This window comes from Sciurus carolinensis, unplaced genomic scaffold (assembly GCF_902686445.1).
Source record: "Sciurus carolinensis unplaced genomic scaffold, mSciCar1.2, whole genome shotgun sequence".
In the NCBI taxonomy this organism is placed as follows: domain Eukaryota; kingdom Metazoa; phylum Chordata; class Mammalia; order Rodentia; family Sciuridae; genus Sciurus; species Sciurus carolinensis.
In genome coordinates, this window is record NW_025920227.1 from 450,521 (window position 1) to 470,528 (window position 20,008).

Below are 20,008 nucleotides of genomic sequence, written 5' to 3' on the forward strand. Positions count from 1 at the left end.
ACCCTACTAGCCATGTCCAGTGATACAAACATGAAAGTTGCACTACTGTTTCTACATGGAATATCCTGATTCTATCACTGGAGATCCCCTGTCATTCCTACCCCCTACCCACAGACACTGAAGGGGAAGGTCAAAGGACTGCTCAGATATGATCCTAGATGAGGACTTTCTTGGATTGGTCCTCTCTGGGCTGCTCTCTTTTACCTCTGGGTGCCTCCTAATAAGTGGCCACCTGGGTCTGGTGTGAAGACAAAGTCAACATCTAAAAATGCTCCTGTTCTGAACATTTTTGTGCCTAGAACCATGAAAGGTTTGGACATATCAAGAAAACTCCTTGCATTCTTGCACATCTTCCTTAACATGAACAAAACAAGGGAATGTCTCTAGAATGTTAGGGCCTGTTTGCCAGAGTTCTAAGTTCTGTTGGATTTTCATGCTAATAAATTGTCACTTCTTCAAAATGGTTTTTTACCTTGGCCTCTTTCCATAATAAAAAATTTTAAAAGGGTCCTTTGGAGGGGCAGGTTTGTCATCTCCTTAACAATCCAAAATTATACAAACAGGAATGGCCTTTGAACCCCTTGGTAATTGGTGAACACATCACTGTCCACATTTCTAGAGACTCATGGCAAGCCTGGCAGGTGACCTGGAGAAGATTTGAATCTGGATGTCAACATTAGAATCCTATTTTCATCCAAGTGAGTTTAATCTATATCTTGAGACTTCATTCTGGCTGGAGGCAGAAAACCATGGTCATTCCAGAAGGGACCTATCAGAGAGCTCAGAATAGTGCAAAACCAAGCTGTGCTCCTGGGCTCACTAGCTCGCTGGTGAGAAATATCTTCAATGGGCACATGATGGCAGACTTGCACAAACCCAGGTCAAATTGAGTGTCCACCCTGATTCCAGGCCAGTCCACTGGATACCAATCAGTGGGCACTCACCTGCCTTCCTACAAAATGCACAATGGCACTGCCAAGATGTACACCCTTAATTGCAGTTGAACACTGCTTTTCAAAGGAAAAAAAAAAGAGCACCATGACCTACTTACCCCCACCTGCTTGTCTTGATGCAAACAAAGCTGATTTGTTTCAAGTGGGAGCTCTACATGCTATCTTGCTTTTCAAGTTTCTATGATACAAAAAGTCACCTAATACAGAGAATACTTATTATTAAGAGGGGCTCAAGGATCTAATTTAAAAAAATTGGTTTTTATTATGACTTTAGGAAGGCTGATCCCAGATTTTCATAATTTTGTATATACTTTCATAGACTTGCCAGTAAATTAATATATAAAGACTCTCACTAATCCACTAAAATGCATACTGCTTCTCTTTGCTCTAGTTAAATGTGGGAGACCTTGAGACTCCCTGCTTTCTGGAATAACTTCATCTTGGATGAATGGAAATTGGAGGTGAAGTCCTCTCTGCTCCTCTTTGCAGCAACCAGAATATCTTCTTTCCTCTCAGTCTCTGACAACTTTGATAGCCTCTGGAGTAGAGATTCAGATATATTGAAATGTAGCTAAAGATATTTCATTATCAGGTTATGATGACATCAACTTGGTTCCATGTTACTTTTCAGTAATTTTTATTTTTGCTTCTCAGTAACAGTATCCAAGGTAATTTAGTGACCAGTTTTACTTCATTTATGAAGTGGGAACAATGTTTTTCTTGAAGGATTGACTGGGAAACTTAAGGTACATGCCCAGTAATCAATTAATGCCCAGTACACAGTTGTCTGAAGTGGAGTGGGATGACAAGAGGGAAGGGATAAAGGAGCTGGACAGAAAATACAACATGGTAGGACCAGGATCCTCCCTATCATCCATGAAGTGTAGGCTAACAGTGTCCAGGCCTGGTCCTCAGGTTTTGTTGAGAGAGACAGGCCATTTCCCTAGATAAGGCCATCTTCCTAATGGTCATTTCCCTAAGGAAGCCAAGCTTAGATTGGTAAGAAATGCACCCAAGATCCTCCCATCCATAGCATGTCATGTGCCTCCAGGAGTCACAACTTGAGGTGAGTACACTCTTGGCTTATTGAGGTATATTTAACAAAGCCATCCCTTTCAGGTACACTGGACCAGGTACTGTGCTGAAGGCTAGCACAGACTCTTGGCCATGGCAGACATAGCCCACTCTCTCCTAGGATTTTCTGGCCAGTGCAAGTAGTAATCCCAAAGAAAAGAAGAAATGAAACTAAGGAAACCAGGTTCTAATTTTATCCTAGTGTTAACAAGCAGCATGTCAACATATGGTCTTAAACAGTGCTGCTGAATGAACTCCCTGGTGGGGTTCTGCTGAGGGAGTGAGCACCAGGGAGAGAAAAAGAGAAAGAGATGCAGAACTGTGGTAGTGGCTGGCATCATGGTCTGGTGACCTTGAATTCCATTATAATGTTAGAGGAGCAGTCAGAAGTAAAGCATTCACTTATGAATATTCAGCCTGGGTTGTGAATTAGCTGAGGACAGGGTCAGGGTTCAATGCTTAAGCAACATTGATACATTTATTCCCACATGAATATTAATTTTTATCCTGAATATTTAAGTGAAAAAAATCAATATGATGGATTATTCAAAATTCAGTGTCATTCTTGCATGGCACCTCCCATGAGGCAGAGCAGGTTAGAGACACCTGCATGAGCTTCCTAGCCTGAGCTTCCAGTGACAACTCTGTAGGGCATGCAGGGCAGAGTTAGCTGTCCCACAGGCTCTGAGGAGGGGACAGGGACTATAAGGGGTCATATCTTTCTATATTTCTACACAATGACCCACAAGCTCCATAGTGCCACTATAGTTGTAAATCCTTCAGACAATGTGCTCAAGATATACAGCATCAGATAGCACAATAGTAGTCTCATCATATATGCAATTTACTATTTTTCTTACATTTGAGCATTACTTGAGTTACTTAGACCATCCATATTTTTAAAACAATATTAATAAATCTGCATAAGATTGATCCAGTCAAATTATTTCTTTTCAATATTTGGGTTCATCCTAGTTTTTAGGTATCATAAAAATAATGTGTGAAATATAAAACTTTACATAAAAAGTAAAACCAAGGAGTGAGGTTGGAGAAAAAATTGTTGGTTGGAGGAGGATTTATCTTCTCTCCCCTCATTATCCCACAAAATCAGCCTTCCTTGGAATCCTCTTTCCTTGGCACAAACTCTGCCCTTGAATTGCTGGGACCTCTCTCCCCTTAGCCTCCTTGTGTCTTTCAGACCTACTCAGCTCTCCTCCTGTTGTAGTTGTGCTGAATCTGGGCAGGTGAGAAGGAACATCTGCTTCTTGTCATCCACCACCAGCACTGGAAAAGGAGCCAGAGGTGGCTACACTGTAGCTCATTTGAGGAAGAGGGCTGAGCAGCAGGGAGCAGAGAGGTCACCTGTGAGAGAAAATGGCTCAGGTCACAGCCTGCCTCCTGTAAGACACCGTGACTCTATATTACTTTCTATGAAAGATAAAATTTAATCTATATGCACCATCTGGTTTGAGTTTCCCCATTCACAGGATGGAAAATCTTGGAGTCTTCAGGATGAGAGCAGGGTGGGTTACAGATGTTTATATTATTTTAGGTGACCCAAGGCTCTAATTTTTATTTCTATGGAATAATTAGAGGCTCTCAGGTCATATGGTTCATCTCCTAGGTGAGAATATGATTGTGACCACATGGCCATACCACAGACTAGATTATTCTAGAGTAAAGGGTTTGCACTCTATATCCTTGGAGTTATAGGCTCTATGTAGTTTGGGTTGGAAATATTCTCATTGAATAAATGATAAATTTGTGTCAGGAGTCAGGGGACATTGATACAATACAGTTCTGTCCCAGATGATTGTGCAAGATATGAAGAAAAGGGCTCTGAGGACTGGCTTCTTTGTGCAGTGGACCACTTCTCTCCCATGCTCTCAAAGGTCCTTCTTATTTTGGAGTTGTTGGTTCCTCTGTCTTCCCATGGATTTTGGTCTTTGGCAGACATTAGGGCAGCAGCTAGACAGAAAGAGAGTGAGCAAGGAAGTGACCAGGCTAATCCTAGTACTATCTGGCTTCCTGTAGACACTGTGCAAACCCGGTTTCTTCATCCCAGAGCACTTAACCAGAAATAATCAGATAAGACATAAATTAGGAGTTATGATATGACTAAGTTGTCAGGCAAAAGGTGCTGGAAGGCACCACATCCCCTGAATATTATATGTCTGCAAGGGTATGGGGTCAGAAACTAAAAATGAACCATCTGGTTTGAGTTTCCCCATTCACAGGATGGAAAATCTTGGAGTCTTCAGGATGAGAGCAGGGTGGGTTACAGCTGTTTATATTATTTTAGGTGGCCCAAGGCTCTAATTTTTATTTCTATTGAATAATTAGAGGCTATCAGGTCATATGGTTTATCTCCTAGGTGAGAATATCATTGTGACCACATGGCCACATGGCCATACCACATACTAGATTATTCTAGAGTAATAATCTGGTCTGGTGATGAGGTCACATTTGGGGAAGAATATTCTGGTCTCCTCATTTAGTGGAGCTGGGATTTCCCTCACCTTGCCTTCAGCAGTGCAACTGAGACTAAAGGCATGCCTGGAAAATTGCTTGTGGCAGAGGAGCACAGGGTTCATTTATGTTCTGGTGTGACCTGCTACTTCTAACTCTCCAAACTGAAACTGAAGGCCCTGCCTCAGATGTAGGATGATTTTGAATGATGCACAGATGAACAGTATTTGATTTAGTATTTCCATGGGATTTTGAATTTAATTTTTATTTGAGGCAAGTAGTACTCATTTTGATTGGCAATTGCCATTAACAGTTGAGGTTTTAAACATATTTTCATAGGTATAAAAGGAAAATTGAAATAAGAAAAATAAGTAAAAAAAAAATAAAAGTACCAAAATTGCAAAGGTTACCTGGAAATGAATATGTGTGGAAGACTCTAGAAGGTATGAGAATCAGGAATCCTCCCAAAGTCAACAACAAACTCATTGGTGCAGTCTCTGTGAGGTAGTCTGGGGTTTTCTTCATACTTCTGCTTCCCCTCTTCCTCCTCTAGGTCTATATATTTTTCTTGTACCTAAGGAAGACAAGCAATAAGCTTGAAAGCCAAGACGGATTCAAATCATCTTTTGAGACTGCATTTGGCTTCATATTTTGGCAATACCACTTTGAAGGCCAGTGGCCTTGGATAGGAAGTTTATATCGCTCTGAGTCCTGGTCTCAACTGAAGCAAAGTGGGGATATCCTGATCTGGGTTCCTGGACAATGTCATAAACTGACAAAGACAGAGACTTCCCAGCTCTATGGTGGAAGCACCTGTTCCCCTGCAAATAAGAGGGGTGTCTGCCTGGAGGGTTTCATCTCTGTCCAGTATCCATTTTATCTTCTTTCATAAATCACTCCTGATTTTTTGCTGGGATCCCTGCTCTGCATTTCACTCCAGATGGAGTGAGTGGGGCAGGTGATCAGTTCTAAGAAGTCAGAGCATGGAAGCCTTCTGAACAAGGAGACACTTACCCTGCTATGTTGGCTTGAGTTCATCCAGACAGACAGTTCCAGAGTCCCATAAATGACTAGTAGGGAGTGAGGATGAAATGCTTACTGTCATCCTGGGGCTACAGGGGAGGTCAGAAAATGGAATGGCAACTGAGAGAAGAAAAGTGAATGGATCACAGAAAACAGTTGTGCCTGCATTCAGAACCACCTACAGGGTTATTACTTGTAAAAGAACCCCCCCCCAACACACACCACCTTTGCTTATGCTAGTTTGAGCTGGTTTTCTATTACTTGAAACAGAGTGTTGGCAGATCTATTGTTTTTTCTCAATTCCTTTTTTTTTTTTTTTTTTTGTGGTGCTGGAGATCAAACCCAGGGCCTTGTGCTTGCAAGGCAAGCACTCTACTGACTGAGCTATCTCCCCATCCCTCAATTCCCTTTCTTTTGTAGCAATGAAAGGAAAAGAGAATGGCAATAAGGAACAACAGAAGATTAAATCTCCCAAAAAATCAAATAACCCAAATAATAAAAGGGCAAATGAACTAAATAGATACTTCTCAAAAGAAGAAATAGAAATGGTCAACAAGTATATGAAAAATTGTTCAACATCATTACCAATTAGGGAAATGCAAATCAAAACTACACTGAGATTTCATCTCACAGCAGTCAGAAAGGCAGTCATCAAGAATACAAATAATAAATGTTGTGAAGAATGTGGAGAAAAAGGAAAACTTTTATACTGGGAGAACTGTAAATTAATACATCCATTATGGAAATGAGTATGAATGCTCCTCAGAAGACTAGGCATTAAAGCAACATGTAACCCAGTTATACAGCTCTGCACTATTTATCCTGAGGTACTGAAGTCATCATGCTTCACTGGTATATACACACTCATGTTTATAGCAGTACAGTTCACAATAGCCAAAGCATGCATCCAGCCTAGTGTCCATCAATGGATAAATGGATAAAGAAAATGTGGTATGTATACACAATGTAGTTTTATACATCCATAAAGAAAACTGAAATTATGTCTTTGAGGGGAAATGGGAGGGAACTAGAAGCCATCAAGTTAAGTGAAATAAGTCAGACTCAGAAGGTTATGCCATATATGGGAGCTAGAGAGAAAAAGGGAAACAAAACTGGGTAGATCTTCTAAAAATCAAATGAAGAACAGTAGAGAAAAAGGACCACTGTGTTGGAAGTAGAGAAGGTGGAGGAAAGTACTGGGGAGTAATTTTGGTTAAATTATAACAAATATGTAACAAAACCCAGCATTATGCACAACTGAATCCAGTCTTGGAAGTCAGGATCAGGTCCTTGTTACCCCTATTTTGAAGAATAAATACACAGGAATGCTGAGGCAAGAAAACAAGTTTTATTTTATTTAAAGTATAAGGGAGAAAGAGATAGAGATGGGGGGGGAGGGAGAGGGAGAGAGACACTAGAGAGAATGGGGTCCAGAGCTGATGCCTGAGGAAGCAGGGGTATCTTGTCCCTTTATAGATTTTAGATTTTCTTTCTTCACATATTCCCTACTCCTCTCATCTTCCCTGTGACAAGGAAGAGAACCATCTAAGGGGTAATTGCTTGAGTTGGAAAATATGAACTTTCTCCTCCCCTGGAGGCTCTTAGCAACCAGATGATGGGGAGTGCTATCTATTTACCCATTTCCTTTTCTTTGACAATAAACTATTTTTTCTTTTCCTTGGTCTCACAACTATAATACATGAATAAGAAAATTAAAAGTTTGATTCCATAAAGGTCTGAAAATGACCTAATATTGGCCACATGTTGTAGCATGGCTTTAGACAGTCCCAGAGACTTGCTTCTGCCTTCATAGACCCCTCCCTATGCAAAGAAGTTTAAAAGTTACATTTTGCTACTGGGCTGGTATGCAGATGAATATAATCCAGGACACATTTTATTTATTTATTTTTCTTAGGCTTTCAAAATAAAACATTTCCATGGGATACAGGCACTGTGCCCATTTTGTCCAATGGCTATATGAACTCTGAAAGTGCTTGCTTTATTCTGTATTAAAGATGATATTTTTGTCAGTGGACATATATTTGTGACAATTTCTTTCAAATTTCAGGTATTTTTCCCTAGATCTACAATGCATATTGAGAACATTATCAACTGAGGCACATATCTTGAGTGAAGAAAACATATGTAGCTATGTTGTGGATTCCCATTGGTGGGTTGTCAGAGCAATGATCACTTCTGATTGGCTAAATGTAGTTGCAATTTGATTGTGCTGAACAGGATGGGAGGGAGGATCTCAGAGCACTGCTCATTTTTGATTGGCTGAATGCACAGTTTTCTTATTGGACCAAGAACCCCACATGCTGGAGATTGCAGGCTGAAAATGATCCCCTTGTGAATTCATGCTGGTTGTACAGTACAGAGGATTTTCATTTGTGTTGGTAAATCTCCAGCATGAAAAGCCTCACCTGCAAATATTTGTTTAAATGTAATTGGAATTTACATATATCTTGTGGAGACATCTAAAACCTGACTCCAGGGAATGCGGATGATGAGCATTCTCACATTGACCGTTTTCAAGTTGCAGTAGGGAACAAAGGCCTTGATGTTCATGAATGGGTCCAACTTTATCTTTTAGTAGACCCATCTGCTAGACTGTGAGAAGGAGAAAAACAGTCCTAGTGTTTACCTCTATTCTTACATTTTCTCCCTTTGGCTTTTCCTGAAAGAGCTGTAGACTGAAGCCCCAGAAATCTTGACTGTGTATCTGGAGCAAGATCAACAAAGACCGAGAGAATTTTTCAAATTAGTGTTACAGTGTTGGTGACATCTGAGAAAATGAGGCAATGCCAAGACTCCCCTTCAAACCCTAATTTTTCTGATCCAGTCAGAAATATTTCAGACAGACATGGGAAGAGAACTAGCATTTGAAGTGTGGACCAAAGTGTAACTCTACTCAAGACTATTGTGGGCTTTGTCTGCTCCTGTTCCTCTTCTGTGAGCCAAGTTTGCAGCCATGGCAGTAGAGTGTGTGCAACATGTAGTACTTGCAAAATTCCCACTTCAAATGTGCAGCAGTCACTCAGAGTAACAGGAATGAGTTTACTGAAGGAAGATGACAAAGGAAAGAGACACTTTCAAGGGACAGATTGGGTCCTCCAAGAAATGAGAAAGACTGTGTGCCTATTTTGCAATCTAGTTTTATTGGAGGGTATCAGAGAAGTTTCCAGAGAGTCCCACATAAGTCCCCATCTTGACTTTGACTGAAAGTTGGATGATTTCAGATTGTCAAATTCCCACTGCCTTAACAACTCTAGGTCAATTTGGCCCATGCTGACCAGTTCTCTTTGAATTTCTAACCATAAATTCTTACAGATTTTACAATTAGAAGTAATTATCTTTATCTCCCTGAGTTTTGTGATCTGGTCTGTTGAAAGGGTAACAAAATTCTCCATCTTCAGGGTAACTTGGATCCCCCTTATCGACATTATTTCAGGCCTGAATTTATCCTTCAGAAAATAGGTAGTTTCCTAAGGAATGTGACATATCCTGTCCACTTAGGTCAGGCAAGGATGCAGGTAAATTTCTTCTTGAAAAAGAAAGAATGTGGGGATCAGCACAGTAAATCCAAATTATAGAATTATTTTCTTAACCACATGTTCTCACAACTCACATCACTCTGTCCCCTATCATTGAAGAAACAGCAGCCTGACCTAAGTCACATGATGGTTGAGAATGGGTTTCTAAGGTTGTGTTCCAGACCCACATGAGTTTCACCAGAGAACTTAATAGCAATGCAGATTCCCAGGTCAAATCCCAGATCTAGAACTATAGTATCAGATGCAGGGATTCTAACTTTCACAATCATTCCAGGTGCACATTAGGGGCTGAACATCTGTTTTGTTCTTTCCTCCAGGATAAGAATTCTTTTCACCACTTTGAAAAAAAAGCCTTTTTATGATGGCCTCACTGACTGACATTTCAGGCAGACAAGCTTCCAAGATTGGTTCATTCCACTCCAGGTAGACATACCCTGAGACCCAAGGGACTGCATATGTAGTTCCCTAGTGCCCAGCAATCCAGGGAATACTGTTCTACTTTTCCCTTTAAGATCTTCAACCCCACACAAGGATAATAGTCAAAACTCATACACGTTTTCACCCTTAGTTTTCTTCTGGATGTGGAAGCATTAACTAATCTTTTGTTTAAGAAACTCCAAAGTACATGTCAGTGCACTGTTACCATGATCAGGAAGACTACGTTTTTTCTTATGTGGAAGATCCTAGTTCCTGGTGTGTAGATTCCTGCAGTTGTCCCTCAGTATCAATAGATGATGAGAGTGCACTTTCTTGCCAGCACTGAGAGGCACTGCAGGTTTCTCTGAGCACCACCAAAGTCCCTAACATGTCAGTGTCCTGAGGGTAATTTTACTGCAGTGTCTAGGAACTGATGTGCAGTCACGGGCATTAAGTAGAGCGGGCAATGGCCATGCTACTGTAGCAGGAAAATCCTTTAGAATTTTACAAGTCCTAGTCCCTGTGCAGGGCAGATGACCATTTTTGCACAGTTCTGAATTCTGGAGACAGCAGAGTTCTGGTCACAAACCCTAATAATACCAGTCAGGGGGAGGAGAGGTCATAAAGACATGATAGGCTATATTCTTCTCATTGGAAGTCTGATCTGATTTTAAGGACACCCAGAAAAGAAAATGATCTACCTTTTTTGATGCTCTAAAGTTTTCATTGGGAGGGTAATTGAGGAGTTGGGAAGAGAACTAGCATTTGAATTGTAGGCTCAAGTCTAACTGTACTTCAGACTATTGTGGGCTTTATCTTGCTTCTGTCCCTCTTCTGGGAGCCAAGTTTGCAGCTATGACAGATAAAAGTGTGTGTAACAGGAATAGCGATTGCACAATTCCCACTTAAAATGTGCAGTGGTCTTTCTCCACTCCCACCTCTGGCAGCCCTTCCTATTCCTCAGAAATAAAATGGGGAAGGTCTAACAGCAGAGGACAGTGCCCCCATGGTCCAGGCTTAGGGGTTTGGGGTATTGATGCACTTGCTCTGACTCTTCTGAGAAGATTTGCAAATTCAGCATTGTTTTAAGGGTACCTTGATTTTGATTTAATCAGGTATGGTAAGACTCATAAACAGATTTTGTTCTCACAGATTGCTATAAATTCCTTAAACAATTGTGCCAGCCCATGTGGGAAGCACCAAGGTTGTTCAGAAGTTAGAGAATGTGGAAGGTAAGGGAGAACATGGGAAACAGACTTTACTTTATTTGTGTGGGAAGAAAAGCAGCAACATAAGCAGGTTTAGGAGTTGTATGTTTCAATAATTTTAGTATGCTCTAGTTCCAAGGGCCATCCCTGGGTCTCTGGTACAAAATCCTGGTGGGATTGGTGGTGTGGAAACTGGATCAATTAGCTTGGGTAAGGTGAACATGTTGGGGAGATGGATGACTATTTAGGAACTAGCTATCTCCAGGAGAGCATGCCCTGGGTATAGTAGTATATGTCTGTAATCCAAGTGATTCAAGGGACTGAGGTAAGGGAATCACAAGTTTGAGGTCAGCCTGAAACATTCAGTGAGACCCTGCCTCAAAATAAAACTTTGAAAGGTGCTAGGGATATAGTTCATTTCTAGGTCAGATGTAGAATGTTCCTGGGCTCAATCCGATTTCACACTCCCAATGTGTGCATGTGCTTGTGCATGCATGCACACATGCATACACACACACACACACACACACACATGCAATAAACAACCTAGAAAGACATGCCCATTAGAATCAGAAAATATCCAATGTCAAAGAAACAATGTACCAACAGCAAATGGAATAGTATACAAAAGCACGTTCCATTCCCAGAAAGGAAGAAAATGTTAACTCTGCAGGTTCTTCTAGCAAGCCTGTTTTCTGGTCCCTGCAGGCCAGGGGCTGTGTTTATGGTCTTCCAAATTACATGGTTTACAGATAGCAGACTCTTGAGTGACTGCAGAGCAGCAGGACCCTTTGTTTTAATGAAGAACATTTCAATTTGAAAGAAAGCTTGGCAAGCAGAACACAAAATGCAGATGCTCAGCAACAGTCTGTCCTTTGATCCTCAGTCTGTCACATGGCAATGCCTGCCTGGAGCAAGCTCAGGATACTTGAGACAAGGACAGTCTTCTCAGAGAGAAGGCAGTGGGCGGTCCTTGCAAGATATTGATTTTCACTGGAGCTTGTATTTTCTCTGATGGCAACTTGAAAGGGGAAGTGAAGCACTGGGCAGACCACTCTGGAATGTACAGGATCAGAAGTCAACAGGATTTCCTTGCAGCTGGAATGAGATTATCCTAGATCACCAGCTCCAGCATGGGGCAGTGGATTCCAGTGGCCATGCATGTTAACATGTGTGTGTGTACATGTGCATGCATGTCAAGTGCTCTTTGACTCATGCATGCTTGGGATAGAGGAGGTGGAAAGACTACTTTCTCAATTGGGGGTTATTTCTTAGGAGGAATCTTGCCTGATATTCTAGGAGGTAATGATATTCTTGACACCAACAAGTGGACTTGGACTGGAAAACTTTTGTAAGAATGGTCAAACTCTTTAACAGAGAGACTGTAGTACAAGGATCAGGCCCAATTTAGCAATTTCTCTGCCCCCAGGCTTTAAGTTTCTCCTGTGAATATGCTGTGTGTCTCACTCTCCCCCTTCATTTTTTTTCCTTCTTCCTTCCTCAACTACTATGAGACAATCATTGTGTGTGAAGCACTGAGGACAAAATGATGAACTAGAAAATGCTCATTTTCTTACCATGTAGCATTTATAATCTAGACCAGGGTTCCTGAATCTTAGCATGATTAACATGATAAAACAGATTCTTCTTTGTGTTGAGGGGCTTCCCTCTTTATAATGATGTGTTAAGTAACATCCCTGAGCAATGCCTAACATTGTCCCCTGCAATTGTTGAAAATTGGAAATTCTCATAGGTCGAATGTCCTCTGGGTGGGACCATTAGCCTGGCTAACAACTGCTGACCACTGAGGGAGACAACTAAGCTCATACCTGCAGTAGAGTTTCCACAGCTCTCTCTGTGACTACATGGAGTCTGTTCAGGAGTCTGCTATTGCACAGAGTCTGGGTTAGTGGGACTTGCAGTGGGTGTTAGTACATGACTGTTGTGAGGCAGCAATTGACCACAGGCTACCAAATAAAACCCTGGTCAAGAGAGGCTCCATCTTAATATTATGGTGGTTTATCATGGAGGCATTTACGTGACAGTAAAAGTGAGTGGAGATATTTGTAAGTAAATCAAAGATTAAAATGCCATCAATATTCCCTTTCACTTTTTTTCTTACCTTGAAATAACTGCAGGATGGGAGAATGGTCTGTTTGGTGGCAGGTCTGCATCCTGAACTTTTTGTTTTTGTTTTTGTTTTTGTTTTTCCACCTAAAACTCCTTCTGTGTCTCTGGTCCCTTAAATAGGAAGCAAAGAGTGTAAATGGCAGGGTTGAGCCTCAACTTTTGCCAAATATTTGACCCTATCTGACACTTGTTGAAAGCATATATATGTTTCCCATGACATCTCACAGAAGGATACTGTAGGATTCCAGAATCCAGCACAGAAGTTACTGTCAACTCCCTTGCTTGTTCATCTATGTGCTCCATTCGACAGTGATGATACAGGTAAATTAAAAAAAAAAAAAACTGTTATAATTCAGATATGAGGTGTCTCCTCTAAGTTCATAGGTAAAACAATGCAAGAAAATCTGGAGGTGAAATGATTGGGATATGTGCGTCTTAACCTAGTCAGTGGATTAATCCACTTGAATGAAATAACTGGGTTTTGCTGATCAACAATTCTTTCTTATTCTCTTATAATGTAGGAAGTGTTCATAAATGTGGGATAGGGAGTACTTCCAGCAATCTCCCTGTGCATGAGTATAGATATTGCATTATTTGTAATCAGACTGAGGTTTGTGACTCCCTTTTTCCATGACAGAACTCAAGGAGGTAACTGCGTCTTTGGTGTTCCTTCATTTGCTCCCTGCTGATAAATTTTATAGCACTAATTATAGTGTTCTGTAGATGTCATGCTCATTTTGCTTATATATTATGCAAGACTGTGGGTTCCTAGAGAGGACAGAAAAAGTCCTTCCCATGTATGAGTTCATTTCTGAGCGAAAAATATAAGGGCTGCTTGTTTAGCTAAATATTTCCCAAGAATCAGATCAATAATGTTATATTGGGGCTACAGAGTTGGGGAGTGAAATAATGAGATTCAGATATTATTAGATTCAGATGTTGCAAAAGTGTAAAATGTTTGAGTATTCCATGTAAAAAGGAGGAGGGAGAAAAATAATAATGAGAGAAACAGGAAAATCTGCACTTATACTAGTACACATGGAAATAACTTTGATAGTTGCTATTATTTTATTTTAGATGAAATAATTTTATTTTAGATATGCAAGAAAAGCTATTTCAGGATCGACTAGTTTAAAGCAAGCAGCTCTATACAGATAACAAAAGCAACAAATTGTTACAGCTCAGCACACAGCATCTAAAGCATACAAGCTAGTCCCTGAATATAATGACTTTTTAAGGTAACTGTGACCATAAAACATGTTTCTTACATGAAGATCTGTACACTATTTGAAAGTACTCAAATGATGTCTTACTGTGAACCATACATCACAAGGACTTAATGTTTTTAATTATATGGTCCCACTGTGGGGATGTAGGGATGTTTTGGGAGAAAAAATGAATAGAGGAGGGGGTGGAGTGGTCCAAAATAACCACTGAGTGAACGGTGCTGCAGCTTTTATTTATTAGATATCCTTATTTTTTATGCCAGAGTGGCTTCAAAGTGAAAAACAAATTAATAAATATATTTTATGTACAATATATAAACATTAGGTATTGAGACAGCAAGAAAATTTTTGAATTATATAAATAAGTTCAGTATTGATACATAGAAAGGAGTATCACTGAGCAATATATAGTGTAGAAGACATTTCTAACACAGCTTTCTGACAGTTCTTAAAGAGATTGATCAATATCATGATATAGCACAAATGTGTTTCAATAAAAATGGCACTACAAAATTTCTTAACTGAAAGTTTTAAACATTTTGCATGAGTACAAATTAATTTTAGATTCTTGTGTTATTTAAACATGTTCTTATGTGGTTCATTAGAACATCCTAACTCAGTTTGCAAGAAAATTAAACTTTTCTTTGTTTTTTATTTCCCTTCAACAATAGAAGACTGAACAACACTAAATATTATGACACTGCTTACTTGGACAGAATATGTCATCCAAATTCTCTTTGATAAACAATAATGAATGCTATGTTTTCTCTTCTAAAATAATCACAGATGTTTCATTACTTGTAACATGCATGTTCTGAAGATGAACTATTACTCAAAATATTCACATGTCATACCTTGTCAGGAGAATAAAATATATCAAGCTCATATATAGAATGAAATAATACAGGAAAGATGAATGCAAACAAGAAAACATACAATTGTAATGGTACTGGTTCTGAAATATTCTATTATTATTTTACAAGATAGTTACCAAGGTGAGGGTATTTTCTTTCATAAATATTTCAGCTCCCTATTTCCCCTGCAAAATTTTGCATATTTGATGAATATTCATTTAGTGTACATGGACATTAGAATATTCATGTTATGACTCCTATAGTAGATAAACTTACTCAATTGCTTTAAAAACATTTTTCTTGGATGTTTCCTTAACTTTCCCTCCCAAAAGAAACTCATTCAAAATAAAATAAGCCTTCTCAAAATGAAAGGTGATATCAATTTCACAACACTGTCAAGTAATTTACACATAAGTGTTATTTCCAGGTTACTTAATTCATTTTCCTGTTCTTCAATATCACAGCAAAAGGCAGACTAGAATATCTTTTGAAAACAATCTTCAGATTTCACCACTCAAGGAAGCACATTTGGGTTTCCTTGATAAATGGTCTGAAAAAGTTCTTATGTGATCTATTGCTTCTCGTTGTATGACATTGGGACATACCATTTCAGTAGTCTACACTTGCCCTGACAACTGAAAAACAACATACATTGCGTGGTAGCTGCTGGCCATGGACATAGTGGAGCTTAGCAAGGGTGACTGAGGGGAAGCCCCTGGAAATTTGCTAAGGAAAATAAGCCATGCTGCTGTGGTGAGGCAGATTTCAAGAGATGGAACTTCTGGCAGAGTGCACTGAACAAAAATGAAGATGGGTTTATATAGGAAAAGATATATAATTAGAAAAATAGGAAGGAGTTAGAAAGAAGGACAGAACATTAGGACTTTAGAACATAGTGCAAGAATTTTTGGGTGTCATATGTGTTTAATTTTCACAAGAAGGTTGATAGATTTTTCACACCATTTTAATATGAAAAGAGAGCTCTATGAATGTATTTCTTAGTGTGGATGAGTCTCTTCATCCCTATCTCCAGCACATACACAGAGACAATTATAAACTCTAGACAAAGGAACAGAAGGAAGCCTACCACAAAACACTAAAGATGGACTAAGTCAGGACAGAGAGTAGAGGTCCATTTAACACTTTGAAAAAGGCAATGTCATGGCATTGTGATGAACTTCCTCTTTTGGCTTGAGGAGAGTCCATAGGGTGGAGGGGGTTAAAAACATCTTTAAAGAAACCTGTAGCCTGGGTTCATGAAGATTCAGAAAACAGAGAGTTAATCCCCAGATCATGCAAAGTGAGGAGTGATGCCAGAAAGTAGAAAACCTCATAGTTGGGACCCCAATTTTGTGGATACCTTCTGCCTACATTTCTGTCTAATGATGGAAGGAGATGTTTGTGGGCAGATTGGAAACAAATTAAAGCTAACAGAACTGTGATCTGAAGATCCATGAGAAGGAAGTTTCTGATGACTGACCTAATGACAACTTTAGGAATCTAAACTGTTGAGGCTAAGTCATGAACAAAACATGGCAAATGTGTCATGGGATGTGTATAAAAGAGGTGTACAAATTAAAAACAAATTAAAAATGAGAAATAACTCAAAATGATAGAAAATAAAAATCATATCTCAATAATAACATTTAATGTAAATGCCATAACTCATCAATCAAAAGACATAGTCTGTAAGATTTGATTAAAAAGGAAGACACAACAATATGCTATCTCCAAAAGACACTCCTCATAAGCAAAAACATTCACAAGTTAAGGTATAAGGGTGGAAAACAAATATTCACTTGGAACTCATATACAAGGAGGCTTTAATATCCTTATATCAGATAGAGTGGACTTGAAGTCAAAGTTAATCAAAAGGAACAAAGAATGTCATATCATACTGCTTAAGGGAATCAAACATCAATAAGACATACCAGTTATAAATATCCATGTCCACCAAAATGGAGCATCTACACATATCAAATCTTTCTCAATTTCAAGAATGAAATAAACCAAAACACAATAATACTGGGTGATTTTAATATATCTCTATCAACAACTGATAGATCCTCAAACCAAAAACTAAATAAAGAAGGTTTAGAATTAAACAATACAATTAATAATTCAGACACAACCGACATAGAATATTTCATCTATTAGTGACTGAATATACTTTTTTCTCAATAGCACATGGATCCTTCACTAAAATAGTTCACATTTTAAACCACAAAACAACTCTGTGTAAATGCAAACTGTTGCTCTAATACCTTGGATTGTATCAGATCATGAAAAAGGAAATGAGAAATCAATGATAAATAAAAAAGAGAGGCTACCCTGACAACTGGACAATAAATACTACCCTATTAAATAACTAATGGATAGCTGAAGAAATCAGGGATAAAATTTTAAAAATACATAGAGGTAAATGAGAATAGTGACACAACATATCACTATTACTGGGACACTATGAAGGAACTTCTAAGAGGAAAGACTATTGCATCGAGTTCATTTGATAAAAGAATAGAAAATTCCAACTAAATAACCTAAAATTACATCTCAAAGCCTAAAAAAAGAACAAATCTATACCAAAACAGTAGAAGCCAGAAAATTAAAATCAATACCAAAATCAATGAAATTGATACAGAAAATTCAAAAAGTCAATGAAACAAAAAGCTTCTTTGAAAATTTAATAAAATTAATAAACACTTAGACAAGCTAATGAGGAAAAGAGAGAAAACTCAAGTTACTAAAGTTTATGATGAAAAAGAAATATCACCACAGACACTACAGAAATTAAGATGATAGAAACTATTGTGAAAATCTATAATTTAATAAAATAGAAAAATCACAAAAAGATAACAAATTTCTAGAGAAATATGACCTATACAAATTAAGGTAGGAGGACACAGAAAATTAAAACACACCAATTTCAAGCAATGAAATAGAAGATGCCATCAAAAGCCTACCACAAAAAAAAATAAAATAAACAAAATTTAAAAAACCCAGAACCAAATAGATCTCAGCCAAGTCCTTCCAGACCTTCAAAGAAGAATTTACCCCAATATTTCTCAAATTATTCCATGAAAAAGAAAAGGGGGAAATACTTCAAAACTCAACCTATGATCCTGGTTTCACCCTGATACCAAAAACCAGAAAAAGATTCATTAAGGAAAGAAAATTTCAGACTAATAACCCTGATGAATATAGATGCAAAAATTCTAAAGAAAATACTGGCTAATTCCATACAAAATCATATGAAAAAGGATAGAGTACTCTGACAAAGTGAGTTTCATGCCAGGAATGCAAGGATGGTTCAACATACATGAATCAATAAAATAATTTATCACATCAAGAGATTAAACACAATAATCATATGATTATCACAATAGACAAAGAAAAAGCATTTGACAAAATTCAGCATACATTCATGCTCTATACACTAAATAAATTAGGGATAGTCAGAACATTCCTCAATATTGTAAATGCTATATATGTAAACCAAAGACCACTATCATTCTATATTGATAAAATTTAAAATTTTTTCTGCTAGAAACTGGAACAAGAGAGGGATGCCCTTTTTTACCACTTTTATTCAACTTTGTACTTACAAAGCTTGCTGGAACAATTAAACAAAAGAGAGAAAGTGATATGAAGATGAAAAGAAGATCTTAAATTATCTCTTTTCCAATGACATGATTCTCTATTTACAAGAACCAAAAACTCCACCAGAAGACTTCTAGAATTCATTAACAGGATATAAAATTAATACCCATAAACCAATTGTGTTCCTATATATGACTGATTAATCAACTGAAATAAAATTAGGAAATGCTCCCATTCACAATAGACTCAAAAAATGCTCAGGTATCAATCTAACAAAAGAGGTGAATGATCGCTACAATGAAAACTACAGAAATTAAAAAAAGTAATTGAAGAAGAACTTAAAAGATTGAAAGATCTCCCAAGTTCTTGAATAGGCAGAATTAATATGTCAAAATGTCCATACTGCCAAAACATTATAGAGATTTAACTCAATTACTATAAAAATTCCAATGATTTTCTTCATAGAAATAGAAAAGTCAATCATGAAATTTATTTGGAAAAACAAGTGGACCTGAATAACTAAAGCAATCCTTATTAGAAAAGTGAAGCAGGAGGCAACACAATATTATGCCTTAAGTTATACTACAGAGCTCTAGTAACGAAAACAGCAAGCTATTAGCACCAAAAGGGACATGAATACAAACAGGACAGAAAACACAGAAACCAACCTACATGTATGCAGTTAACTCATTCTAGAAAAAGGTGCCACAAACACATGACTGTTCAGCACGTGGTGCTGGGTAAACTGGAAATACATGTAGAGTAAAATTTATCCCCTATCCTTCAGACTGCACAAAACTCAACTCACTTTAGGTCAAGGACCTAGACATTAGAAGAGATTGCTTACTGAGAATAAAAACATTGAGGACAAATTGTCCACCATTTTAGCATAGAAACTGACATCCTCAACAAGATTTCTAAAGCACAAAAGATAAAATAAAGAATAAATGCATGACAAACAAATATTTCTCACAGAAAAGAAAATGAGAATGTGAACAGAATGCCTACAGAATGGGAGAAATCTTTGCCACCTGCACTTCAGGTAGAATATTAAACTCTAGGATATATAAAGAACTCAAAAAACTTAACACACACACACACACACACACACACACACACACACACACACAATAACCCAACCATTAAATGGGCAAAAAAATTTAGCAGGCACTTCACAGAAGAAATACAAATTGTCAAAAAATATATGAAAAAATGTTCAATATCTCTAGCATTTAAAGAAATGCAAATCAAAACTACAATGAGATTACCTCCCACTCCAGTCGGAATGGCAAATATCAAGAATACAAGTAATAATGTTGGTGAGAATGTGGGGGATAATGCTCACTCATACATTGCTGGTGGTACTGCAAATTGATGTAACCACTATGGAAAGCAGCATGAAGATTCCTCAAAAAACTTGGATAGAGCGACCATTTGACCCAGTTATCCCACTCCTTAGTATATATACAAAGGATTTAAAATTAGTATACTAGAGTA

The 20,008-nt window shown here is 38.1% G+C and overlaps 1 pseudogene; it reads right to left on the reverse strand.

The window, feature by feature from the left end:
- Nucleotides 1-15,129: 15,129 nt before the first annotated feature.
- LOC124975230 (AP-1 complex subunit sigma-2-like) lies at nucleotides 15,130-15,560 on the reverse strand (annotated as a pseudogene).
- Between the last annotated feature and the right edge of the window lie 4,448 nt (nucleotides 15,561-20,008).